This window comes from Thermobia domestica, chromosome 10 (genome assembly GCF_964235325.1).
Source record: "Thermobia domestica chromosome 10, izTheDome1.hap1.1, whole genome shotgun sequence".
Classification (NCBI taxonomy): Eukaryota; Metazoa; Arthropoda; class Insecta; order Zygentoma; family Lepismatidae; genus Thermobia; species Thermobia domestica.
In genome coordinates, this window is record NC_137463.1 from 230,622,921 (window position 1) to 230,635,038 (window position 12,118).

Here is a 12,118-nt window from a genome sequence, read left to right on the forward strand (position 1 = left end):
ACACGATCTTGCTATTATATCAATTAGCTATGAAGTTACATCACATTACAAAATATTGTTTTAAGACTGCTTCTCAAACTCCCCCCCCCCCCCCCATATTGCAAGTGGTTTGTACATACTTTTCGTAAAGCAAAACCCTACTTTCCGAATATTTAAACCACTTTGCTATTAACACTGAACTCATTTATTTATTTTTTCTTTTTAAAGTATGTACTTTCTTTTTTGTTCTAATATTCTGCACATATCTATTAAATTTGGAAATGGTCTCGGTAGATCTTTGAGTAAGTCCAAGTGTGTTCACACCAAGAGATTGGAAAGTACTTATTTTGTACGAAATTTACAGATTTCTGGTAGTTTAGAAACTACGCTAGTTAATTATGTATTATGGAAATGTCTCAAGCACTATAAAATCAAAACTACCACGAAGGATTGCGAATTTCATAAACCAAAGAAATATTTGAAAACCGTAATTCTTTCATGATGAGAAATTAAGGGACTTGGGTATGTGGTACATTCGCTTAGAAAGAAAGCCAAAAATTAGTTTGCTTTTCTTTGTTTTAAATTAGCATAAGACAATTTACTTTGTACAAGATTTAAGCAATTTAAAAAAAAAAAAAAATCGCGTGTAACTTACAAACGTAATGATTTAGAACACTGTATTTTAAACATATAATAGCTAGATATATAAGGAAAACATTAGTGCAAGTTCGTTAGTAAACATTCAGTATGACCATAGTTATTGAAATATAAACTTTGATGCAAAGTAATCCCATAAGTGGGGTTACTTTGTCAACATACAAAAAAGTATGTTCAACATACGAATATAACGTTTCTGTGCAATATTTTCTCTTCAATATTTATACATTTTACTTTCTACACAAAACTACATTCATTCAGTCTACAAATATTGATGTAGTATATATATACATACATATATGTATATCTCGCGAACTATACATCATATACGAAAAATATTAAGAGACAATGTACAATATAGAGGGGCCTAAGAAATTAGTCAAACACTAGGTTTCCCCCGCCCCCCAATTTGGGAGGAGGGGGGTGAACGTGAAATTTTCAAATGGGAACATAGGTCGAGTGATACCTCGTTCGAAAGAGCTTGAAAAATTGAACAATTCTTGTAGGAAACAATTTTTGATATGGGGCACCGTTTTCAAGATGGGCCCCAAAAATGGTCCTGTATCCGATAAAATTTCCAGTACTTATAAATAAGTGTTACAAGCCAATATTTCGCGAACTATACATCATGTACGAAAAATATTAAGAGACAATGTACAATACAGAGGGGCCTAAGAAATGAGTCATTTTGAGGGGGAGGGGGATGAACGTGAAATTTTCAAATGGGAACATATTGTAGGTCGAGTGATACCTCGTTCGAAAGAGCTTGAAAAATTGAACAATTTTTGTAGGAAACAATTTTTGAAAATGGGCACCGTTTTCAAGATAGACCCCAAAATTGGTCCTGTAAGAGATAAAATTTCCAGTACTTATAAATCGGAAACGGCTAAGTAGAAAAACATGAAACAAAAAATGAAAAAGGTAAACGCCATAGGCAACGTGGAATGGTGTTGTCGTGGTGCCCCAGGACCCCATCATGGGGCCCCGGGAACAATTTTAAAATTTCAAATCTGAATATAGGTCGAGTGATACCTTCTTTGATAGATTATGGAAAACCAAACAGCTTAGAAAAAAAAATGTTTTGATTTCGGGCAAGCCTGTTACAAAATGGCCGCCGGAAATGGTTCCACATTCAGATAGAAAGTGCAGTGTTCAAACTGAGTGTTACAAGCCAATATCACGCGAATTATTGCATCAAATAAAAAGTGTTAAGAGTCCATGTACAATACAAACAGGCCTAAAAATATGTCGAACACGAGGTTCCATCATCATACTGTAAGTGAATAACAAGTAAAATTTTCGGAGGCAAAATCGACCTATAACGTAATAATAATAATAATAATAAGAAGAAGAAGAATACGCAAAATAATAATAAAACTAGTAATAATAATAATAATATGAATGAAAATAATAAGACAATGAATAATACTAATACGTATGCGCAAAAAGACGTCGTTCCTCAATCACTACAATCCTATGAGAAAGGGATAGGAAGGTACCTATTAGGCCCTACTTGTAGGCAACATCTCAGCATGTGCCCAGTTAGAGTAAGGAAAGCCCGTCAATGTCATTGCCTGGGGAATGGAACCGATGGCCTTCGGAACATAGTACAACGATAACGTTGTATATTGCATTAACAATCTGTACCATCTTATAAAAAAAAAAGGATCAGAGGCGAATTATTTGAGCCTTTTTATACAAAGAAAAGAAAGTTGCAAAGAAATATCTTTAGATTATTTTTGATCGTCAACTATTAATGTAATCGCTATGGAAACGTAATAAATGTAAGTGTAAGTGTGCAGACGTAGAAAGAACGGGATATAAACTTTGGTGATAAGTTTTCCGTATAAGTAAACGAACACTATCGTATTGATATTATTAGTTTGGGTAGCGTTTGAATAGAGCAATGGCGGTGTTTGATCATTGTGTAGATATGTTGCTGGTGTTGGGGGAATGTAGAAGAAACTATCGTAGCGCGGCACGAATGTATGCAATGCGCTATCCCCAACGCCAACAAACATCTCACATGGCACTTCTGCGATTGGAGAGACGTTTGCGGCAACATGGTAGTCTTGTCCGGGGACGAGGTAGGGGTCGTTACCGCTCTGCAACCAATGAAGAACGTGCAACAGGAATATTGGCAGCAGTGCACGTAGACCCACATGTTACCACGAGATATCTCGCTCAGGCCAGTGGAGTTAGCCAAAGATCTGTAGTGCGTATTTTGCACGAGTACATGTTTCGTCCGTATCATATCATCTTACATCAGGAACTATCTGGCAATGATTTTCATGCCAGATTGCAATTTTGTCTATGGTTGGAAGGTATGGAAAACAGACAGCGCAACTTCATATCCACCATCTTGTTTAGCGATGAAGCTACATTTACAAACACAGGACACATAATATGCATTATTGGGCTAGGGAAAATCCACTATGGCAGAGAGAAGTTGCTCATCAGCATCGGTGGTCTCTTAATGTATGGTGTGGCATCCTTGGTAACCATATCATTGGGCCATATTTTTTTGATGGACGTCTTACTGGTGATACCTATGCCGCATTTATCAGTGATGTACTATACCCGGAGTTGTTAGAGAATATTCCTTTCGCTGAACGTATAAGAATGTGGTATCAACATGATGGTGCTCCAGCACACAACGCACGTCAGGTCAGAGCCTTATTGGACCACCGTATGGCGAATAAATGGATTGGGCGTCGAGGTCCTATTCACTGGCCTCCACGATCTCCTGACCTAACCCCAATTGATTTTTTCCTCTGGGGTTATGTTAAGGATCGGGTAATGTCCAACGTACCAACAACTACTGATGATATGAAGGCGCGTATCCAAGGTGTGTGTGCATCTATCACTCCAGAGGTGCTACATGATGTACGAACATCCCTATGCCGCCGCTTACGGAGGTGTGTGGAGCAGGATGGAGGACATATCGAGCATCATTTGTAACATGGTAAGTGTTGAAATTATTTGCTTTACAGTGATTGAAATTACAATTTTTAACATCGCACATACCCGTAGAATTACTAAACGTTATCCTACTACTTTACAGGATATTAGGTTGTGGTAATGCTGTTGTGACAGGCTTGTCTGAAATCAAAACAACTTCTGTAGTAAGCTGTTTGGTATTTCACGATCTATCAAAGAGGTATCACTCGCCCTATGTTGCGATTTGAAAATTCCATGTACACCCCTCCATACAAAAGCGGGACGAGGGAACTTCTTTAACACAAATTTCAGGCTTTCTGTATTGTACATTGACTCTTAACACTTTTCTTATTTGATGCGTAGTTCGTTGCGTTGATATTGGCGTGTAATACTCAAATTGAACACTGCACTTTCTATCTGAATGTGAAACCATTTTTGGCGGCCATTTTGAAACAGGCTTGCCCAAAATGAAAACAAATTTCGTACGAAGCTGTTTGGCTTTCCACGATCTATCAAACAAGGTATCACTCAACCTACAGGTATATTCCCATTAATAATTTTGAAATTGGTCCCGGAGCCCCATTATTAGGGCCCTGCGGACACCACGACAACATCATTCCACATTGCCTATGATGTTTCCGTTTTTTATTTTTTGTTTAATCGTTTCCTACTCATACGTTTCCGATTTATAAGTACTGGAAATTTTATCGGATACAGGACCATTTTTGGGTCCCATCTTGAAAACGGTGCCCCATATCAAAAATTGTTTCCTACAAAAATTGTTCAATTTTTCAAGCTCTTTCGAACGAGGTATCACTCGACCTATGTTCCCATTTGAAAATTTCACGTTCACCCCCCTCCCCCCAAAATGGGGGGCGGGGGAAACCTAATGTTTGACTCATTTCTTAGGCCCCTCTATATTGTACATTCTCTCTTAATATTTTTCTTATATGATGTATAGTTCGCGAGATATTGGCTTGTAACACTTATTTATAAGTACTGGAAATTTTATCGGATACAGGACCATTTTTGGGGCCCATCTTGAAAACGGTGCCCCATATCAAAAATTGTTTCCTACAAAAAATGTTCAATTTTTCAAGCTCTTTCGAACGAGGTATCACTCGACCTATGTTCTCATTTGAAAATTTCACGTTTACCTCCCTCCCCCCAAAATGGGGGGCGGGAGAAACCTAATGTTTGACTCATTTCTTAGGCCCCTCTATATTGTACATTCTCTCTTAATATTTTTCTTATATGATGTATAGTTCGCGAGATATTGGCTTGTAACACTTATTTTGACTCACCCTGTATATATGTATATGTATATATGTGTATATGTATATATGTATATATATATATATATATATATATATATATATATATATATATATATATATATATATATAATATGTATATATATATATATATATATATATAATATGTATATATATATGATGGTACTGATATCAGTACTTAGTTTGCATTATCGATATTTGTAAAGAAAATTATGTATTTTCTGGTACCGGCACAAGAACTACATTCTAATAGTTTAGCGTATGTTCCACAAAGATGCCAACTCAGGAACAGAAGAAAAAAATCCCAATGAACTGATTTGTCTTGGTTATTCATTATGTCCAAGAATATCATCCCAACCGTAATCAGTGAAAGATTTACGAGGTTTGGGACTTCCAGGCTGAAGCCTACCCAAATTGCATAATTTATTTTTAATAAAATCTAATGTTAGTTATTCCTATGCGTATAAGCTGCAAGTCTCCTCCCCCCCCCAAAAAAAGTAGTGATTTCTTAAAAAAAAAAAGCCTTGGTGAGTGAAGCTCCTCTCAAACTACTTTTCTGGATCCGCCACTGTTCATAATTTACTTTCCAACAAGAAATTTATTCCGCCATCTACCTAAATTTAGCAGAAGGTTCCAGTAGTAATAATTTCCTATCTAAAGAGTACTTTGAACTGGTGCAAGGTAACCCCGAGTAGAGGCTGAAACCGCCTTCTCCCAGTTTTACTTTTTTTATGACTTTAAAACGTTTCACATTTCAATTTCAACTATTGCATCAAAGTCCCGTTATACACAGTAGTATTCTACGAAATTGACTTAACTTTGACGGAAATTCTTGTAGGTGATATCTTTCAAATTTTGGCGGCCTTTACAGTGACTGCTTTCCATACCTCTACAACAACGAACCCTCCCGGTCATTAGAACTGATCTTAACCGCCAACATTATAGCCAAAATACAGTTACATGTTCTATCTTACGGTGTCAGTTGAAACTTCCTCTTTACTGTTCATGGTTTTGCCGACAGAGGACTGTGAAATTCTTTTCATATTTTGTGCAAAGTAACCCCGTCTTACGGTACTGAATTTATAGAATATAATGGTACCACATATCAAAGACTTTGGTGGATGCTAAATTTTAAATTTTTGGAATAGTAGCGTAATCACGAACTCAATGAAGGGAGAATCAAAAAATAAGTGGTATAATCAGTTTGCAATCCTCAGAGTTTGCAACAATTTGATACAAGATAAAAAGACAGCATTCGCTTCAATGATTGGTGCTACAGAAATCTGCTCGTTACAGTTGATCTGCAACTATCATGAAACATATTCATTCTCCAAGTTCTTTTCTCCATTTAAAAGATATTGTGTTTTTCAAAAAGAAATTGGATAAAGTATATTACAACTACTGTAATACATAAAAAATATGGACGCTAAAATCACTCCAATGTAAACTGATTGATTCACTTAACTGAATATCAGTGCGCTTGCGCACGTGCTATATTGTAGTCAAGAACAATCTACTTCCGTGGAAAGCAACTATAAATACATGAGTGTATTACGACAGGTGCAAGGTATATGAGTAATATCACAGAATTATTTGTGTGCCTAAGACGAAAACGATGGTTCACATATTAAACGAAGGTATCAGAACTTGTCTTCGATTCCATCGTGACAATAAAGTTTTATTGAAATTTTTCTCGTATCTAATTCCTATACAGCGTACGCGACTTTAGGGTGGGAAACCCGGATTCGATTCTCGGCGGGAGCTCATGTGGTTGAGATTCCACGTTAATAAGTACATCCACGTCTGATATAGCCTCGCTCCTGAACGAGACGTTAAAAACTTCAAATCAAATCTTAATGCATATATAATCGTTGCATCAACTAGTTTGCGGTACTCTTCGGGACTTCTAATCATGGAAGTCTACAGTAGAGCAAAAACTACTAAAAACAGTTCCTCAGGATATAAGTGTTAAAACTTCGTTCACTACCATGTTAGTTCTTACTGTTATACTCATTTGCGTGATAATATAAATTGGTAGTTAGTCTATTTGCATGTCGAACGATTTAATGCAGTTATGAAGTTATCTTCAATATTACACACTAAAACACTAACAATGAATGTTCGGCTTCCGGTTATTCTTAGAACATAAAAAGGGAGTAAGAAGTTAAACAGCAGTCTACCGTGTAGTGGATGTTTTACAAACTGATATATTACTTATTCTCTCAAATATTTCTGTAATGATAATTCAATAACTAACTGATTCATACTAGCTTTGCTATATTCAATAACTTACACTAAATTACAAATGCTGAGCAAAGCAACGTTTTATTATAAAATAATAATTGTGACAGTTTCGGATATCTAACATATCCTTCTTCAGACACTCGAAAATAAATTTTATTTTTGATAGTGTCTGAAGAAGGATATGTTAAATATCCGAAACTGTCACAATTATTATTTTATAATAAAATGTTGCTTTGCTCAGCATTTGTATTTTAGTGTATGATAATTCAAGAATAAAAACCCAATATTTATTCTCAAAACAATCGTTTAATACTTTGGTACGTTTCGAAATTATTCAAAGATGTCAACAGTATCAGCTAAATACAAAAGTGTATGGTAACCTAAGCAATATATATACAACATTGTGTTCAACCTAATTTTGAATACAGAATAGTATTGTTCCCCTATTAAATAGTGAACGAACACATTTTCAAGTTTATTATTGTAACATTTTTTAATGATCGAAACAAGTTCCTTAGAAATGCTACCACCATCACGGTTTAAGCTGAGTTCCTCTATCACAATGAAAAATGTCTCTGCAACTAAATTGTTCATTAGGTTTCTGACTTTAATTTCGATTCTGGTATTGAGTGGTTAGACTCACTTAAATGTTTAGAGATGAGACCAGTTTTGTTCAGCGTGTTTAATGTCCCTCATATGTTCCTTTACTCTTAAATTGTAGTCTCGTTTTGTTTGTTCAGTGTCCAGTTTATCCTCAGATGACCATGCCATTACATACCTAGGTATATACAAGTTTTACAAGGTCTTTTATGAAATACTTTCTGTAAAACGAAACAGATTTTTATGTTCGGATGGGAAGATGAAGCTAATTTTAAGTTCAAATATTGGAAATCCTTTTTAGTTTCAGTGATAAGCACCTTACACATAGCAATGCAACCCATTTTTCATCACTATTTTTATAGTCCTGGCATTCGACACTAGCTTCTTTCACTTTACCACTTTCAATCACTTTAATGATGTTTTCGTTTTCCCTTGTGAATTTTCTTTTTTCATCACTGTAAGCTCGAGATAGATGTTGAATTCTAGCACGGTTTTACATTTCTGTATTTGATCCTTCTTATATCCGTTTTTTTCCTTTCCATGTTTTTGTTGTTAGATATCCAGTAAAAAATGGCCTCTGAGCTGTATCTAGTGATTGTTAAATAAATATGTTATATTCTGTATTTCTTTTTAGCAGTTCCTTCAGGCTCTTCTGTACAAATTTGTCCAAGTGTTCAGTTTTTGTGAGTGTGGGTGGTAGAAAGTAGCATGACTGTAAATATAGCCTGAATTTGCTTTGTAATGATACACCATTGTCTCAAAACAACGATTTGATTTTTTATGCCAATATCTAAGAAATATATTTTCGAGTTTTCTTCAATTTCTATTGTGAAGCTTATTTTGGGATGAATATTCTTTAGTTCTATGAAGAGTTGAGAAATTTTTCTGGGTCCTTGTATAGATGGTGATGGTATCGTCAACGTAGCGTTATATATATATATATATATATATATATATATATATAACTTTGCATAGAGACGGATTTGTTAGAATTTTTCTTTGGAAGTGATCTATGCTAACATTTGCTAAGAAAGCTGAGAGGAGTAACATGGGTAACCCAAAAATCTATTTGAAAAATTGAACTAAAACAGTTTGTCTCAAGGGACAATTTTAGAAGGTAAATTAATCGTATCGTTATGTGAGGAGATGTTCCTTTTTTTGATGAGACTTTCTTAAACCATATCTAAGGCTAATGAAAGTTGAATACTACCATACATGTCTTTGATATGTAAAGAAGTCATTTTATAATCTTGAAAGATGAACGTTGGACAAATTTGTACAGAAGAGCCTACAAATTATGTTCAAATTAGGAACTCCTACAGGAAGAAATACACAAATATTACATACATCGCCAGAAAAAACGCATATAATGGGGATCAAATACAAAAATGCAAAGTCGTGCTAAAATTCAACACCTATCTCAAACTTATAGTACGCAAATAAGGAAATCCACTAAGAAAGACAAAACAAACACCATTGAAGTGAATTAAAATGGTGAAATGAAAGAAAATAGTGTCGAATACCAGGACTATAGAAAATAGTGATTAAAAATGGATTGCAGTGCTATATGTAAAGTGCTTATCACCGAAACTTAAAAAGGATTTTCCGGTCATTTAACTTTAATTAGTCTCATCTCTCCCTCCGAACTTACAAAAATCTGTTCCGTTTTACAAATGGTATTTCGTAAAAGACTTTAAAAATCCGAGTATATATTAGTGATATGTTCATGTAAGGAACAATATATTGGACAAACAAAACGGGACTACAATTTAAGAGTAAAGGAACATGTGAGGGACATTACACACACTCAACAAAAACCGACTTCATCTCTAACTAAACATTTAAGCGAGTCTAACCACTCAATAGCAGAATCGAAATTAAAGCATAAATCAGAAACTTAATGAACAATTTAGTTGCTGAGACTTTTTTCCATTATGAAAGAGGAACTTAAAACAAGGGCTTTATAGTTACACTAATAAATTTGAAAATGTGGTTGTTCACAATTCAATAGCGGAATAATACATATTATATATTCAAAATCGAGTTGAACATAAAGTTGTACTAACAAGAATTGTAGAAATGATAAAGAAAAAAGCATCAAAAGATTGTGATCTTAGCCAATAATTAGTTTTTAGATCAGGGGCCAAAATTTTTTAGAATGGCCCCTAATTCGATTTTTTTTTTTTTTTTTTTTTTTTTTTTTTTAACGGAATAAGCACATTATACAAAGTTAAGTGATAGTTTGGGTTTGGCTACATTATATGTAGTTCTCCAGATATAAAACGTACAAGAAAATTTTTGATTGAAATATAGGCCTAATGGATCTTTTGATTTTTTTTTTTTTTTTGTTTGTTTGTTTTGAAAACTAATATTTTGCTTAGGTTAGCATACACTTTCATTTGGTTTTATCTGATATTATTGTAATCTGTGACTAATCTATGTAAATATGATATTCTGTGTACTGGTCATGGGTTATTGTGTTTGTGCTGATAGGTTGATAAAAAGCTCCATAGATGAGCTAGAAAGGTACCAAATTATTAAACAATTGAAGGGCGAAGGGGAAGAAAGTTTTCAGAAAGTTTTCAAAAAAAAAAAAAAAATCGATATCTCCAACACCAATTTTCTAATTTGCTGTAAAAATAAGTTTTTCTTTACATATAAACAATATTTACCATGATAAAAACTTAACTATTTTTCTAACAATGTAATTACAATGGTTATTTAATGAATAACTTTTTTTTCCTCTCCTGAAAAATTTCATTAAATGGACTGAAAGCGTTCTTCCCCCTGACCCTTCAATTGTTTTGAGAACAAATATTTTTTTCTTTCTTCTTAAATTATCATAATGTCTGTCCTCTCACGCCCGTTCAATATTTCATTAATATTTTCCTTCTCCCCCGCCTCCAATTTCGTTAATAAATTGCTTTTCATCTATATTCTATTATCTTGCTTTTTCAATGCAGGAAATTTAAATCATGCCCTGTTTTCACGTATTACATGAAGCATAAGTGAATCTTAATAATTCTGTTCTTTCACAAATTTCCGATTTCTCGTCATGTCATTTCACTGCAAAAAGTAACATATCAACGCTACATTAGCTCTGGGCAGAACTTACGTGTGATTAATTTCTCCCATTTCTAAGATAAAACAAGAATTTTAGGAATGATTAAAAAAACGCATCAAAAGATTGCGATCTTGGCCAATAATTAGTTTCGGGATCGGGGGCCACAAAATTTTAGAACGGCCCCTAAATCGAGTTTTCGTATTTTCTATGGAATAAGTATATCATACTGAGTTAAGTGATAGTATGGGTTTGGTTATACTATATGTAGTTCTCTACATATAAGGCGTACAAAAAAAAATTTTGATTGAAATATATTGGATCTTTTGATCCAATAAGTGAGGAAGACATTTTCTGTTACACTGTTTCTACCAAGCGCTGAATTATTTTTCCCAGTTTAATATACTTCCTACCTGCTATGTCCTCTCTTGCAGTGTAAAAAGTAACGTAAGAATACATCTATCTATCTATCTATCTATCTATCTATATATCTATATATATATCTATATATCTATATCTATATCTATATCTATCTATCTATCTATCTATCTATATATATATATATATATATATATATATATATATATATATATCTCCCGACTTGACTGTTAGTGTAGTTCTGTTTTTCATATGGAACTGTTTCTATTTCTGATAACCAATCTTTGGAACAAACAATAATTCTACGGTATTTACTTACAGAATCCTTGATCTGCTTGAAACAGAAAATGTCAGTACTATTTAACACTCAATCGCATATATTATAATTCATCTTCGGGAACCTCGAACTCCATCTCTCTCCCTCTCTTTGCAGTTCAAACCTGAAAATGTAATATAAAGTAGTAACGAAATTATTTTTTAATTTTTTTTAAAATTTTATTATTATTATTATTATTTTGTTATTGATGAAGTCATTAGCTCAACATCGGTTCTTTGCACGAGGAAAATAGGTTAAAAGAAAATATTTGAAAGATCTGTACAAATACTTTCACGAAGTCTACCAAGGCATATACGGGACAGCCGACATACAGTAAGGTGGAAAAACTAAAAACAACATAGAAATTACATTTTTTAAGTGGAGTTGATTTGAAGTTTAACGTCCCTTTTAGCAGCAAAGGTATATGCGACGGGACCTCTGATTAACGTGGAATTCGAACCATATGAGCTCCCGCCGGGAATCGAACTGACAAATTTTGAGCCAAGGCATAAAACCAAGTTAAACATTGATCCAAGAACAACAGGGGGTTTCCACTTACTGATCACTACATCCAAAATACTTACTCTGGAAAGAAAAGAAAAGTCAGTAGGATTTTTGGCACCTACTCCATCATTTCGTCCCATTACA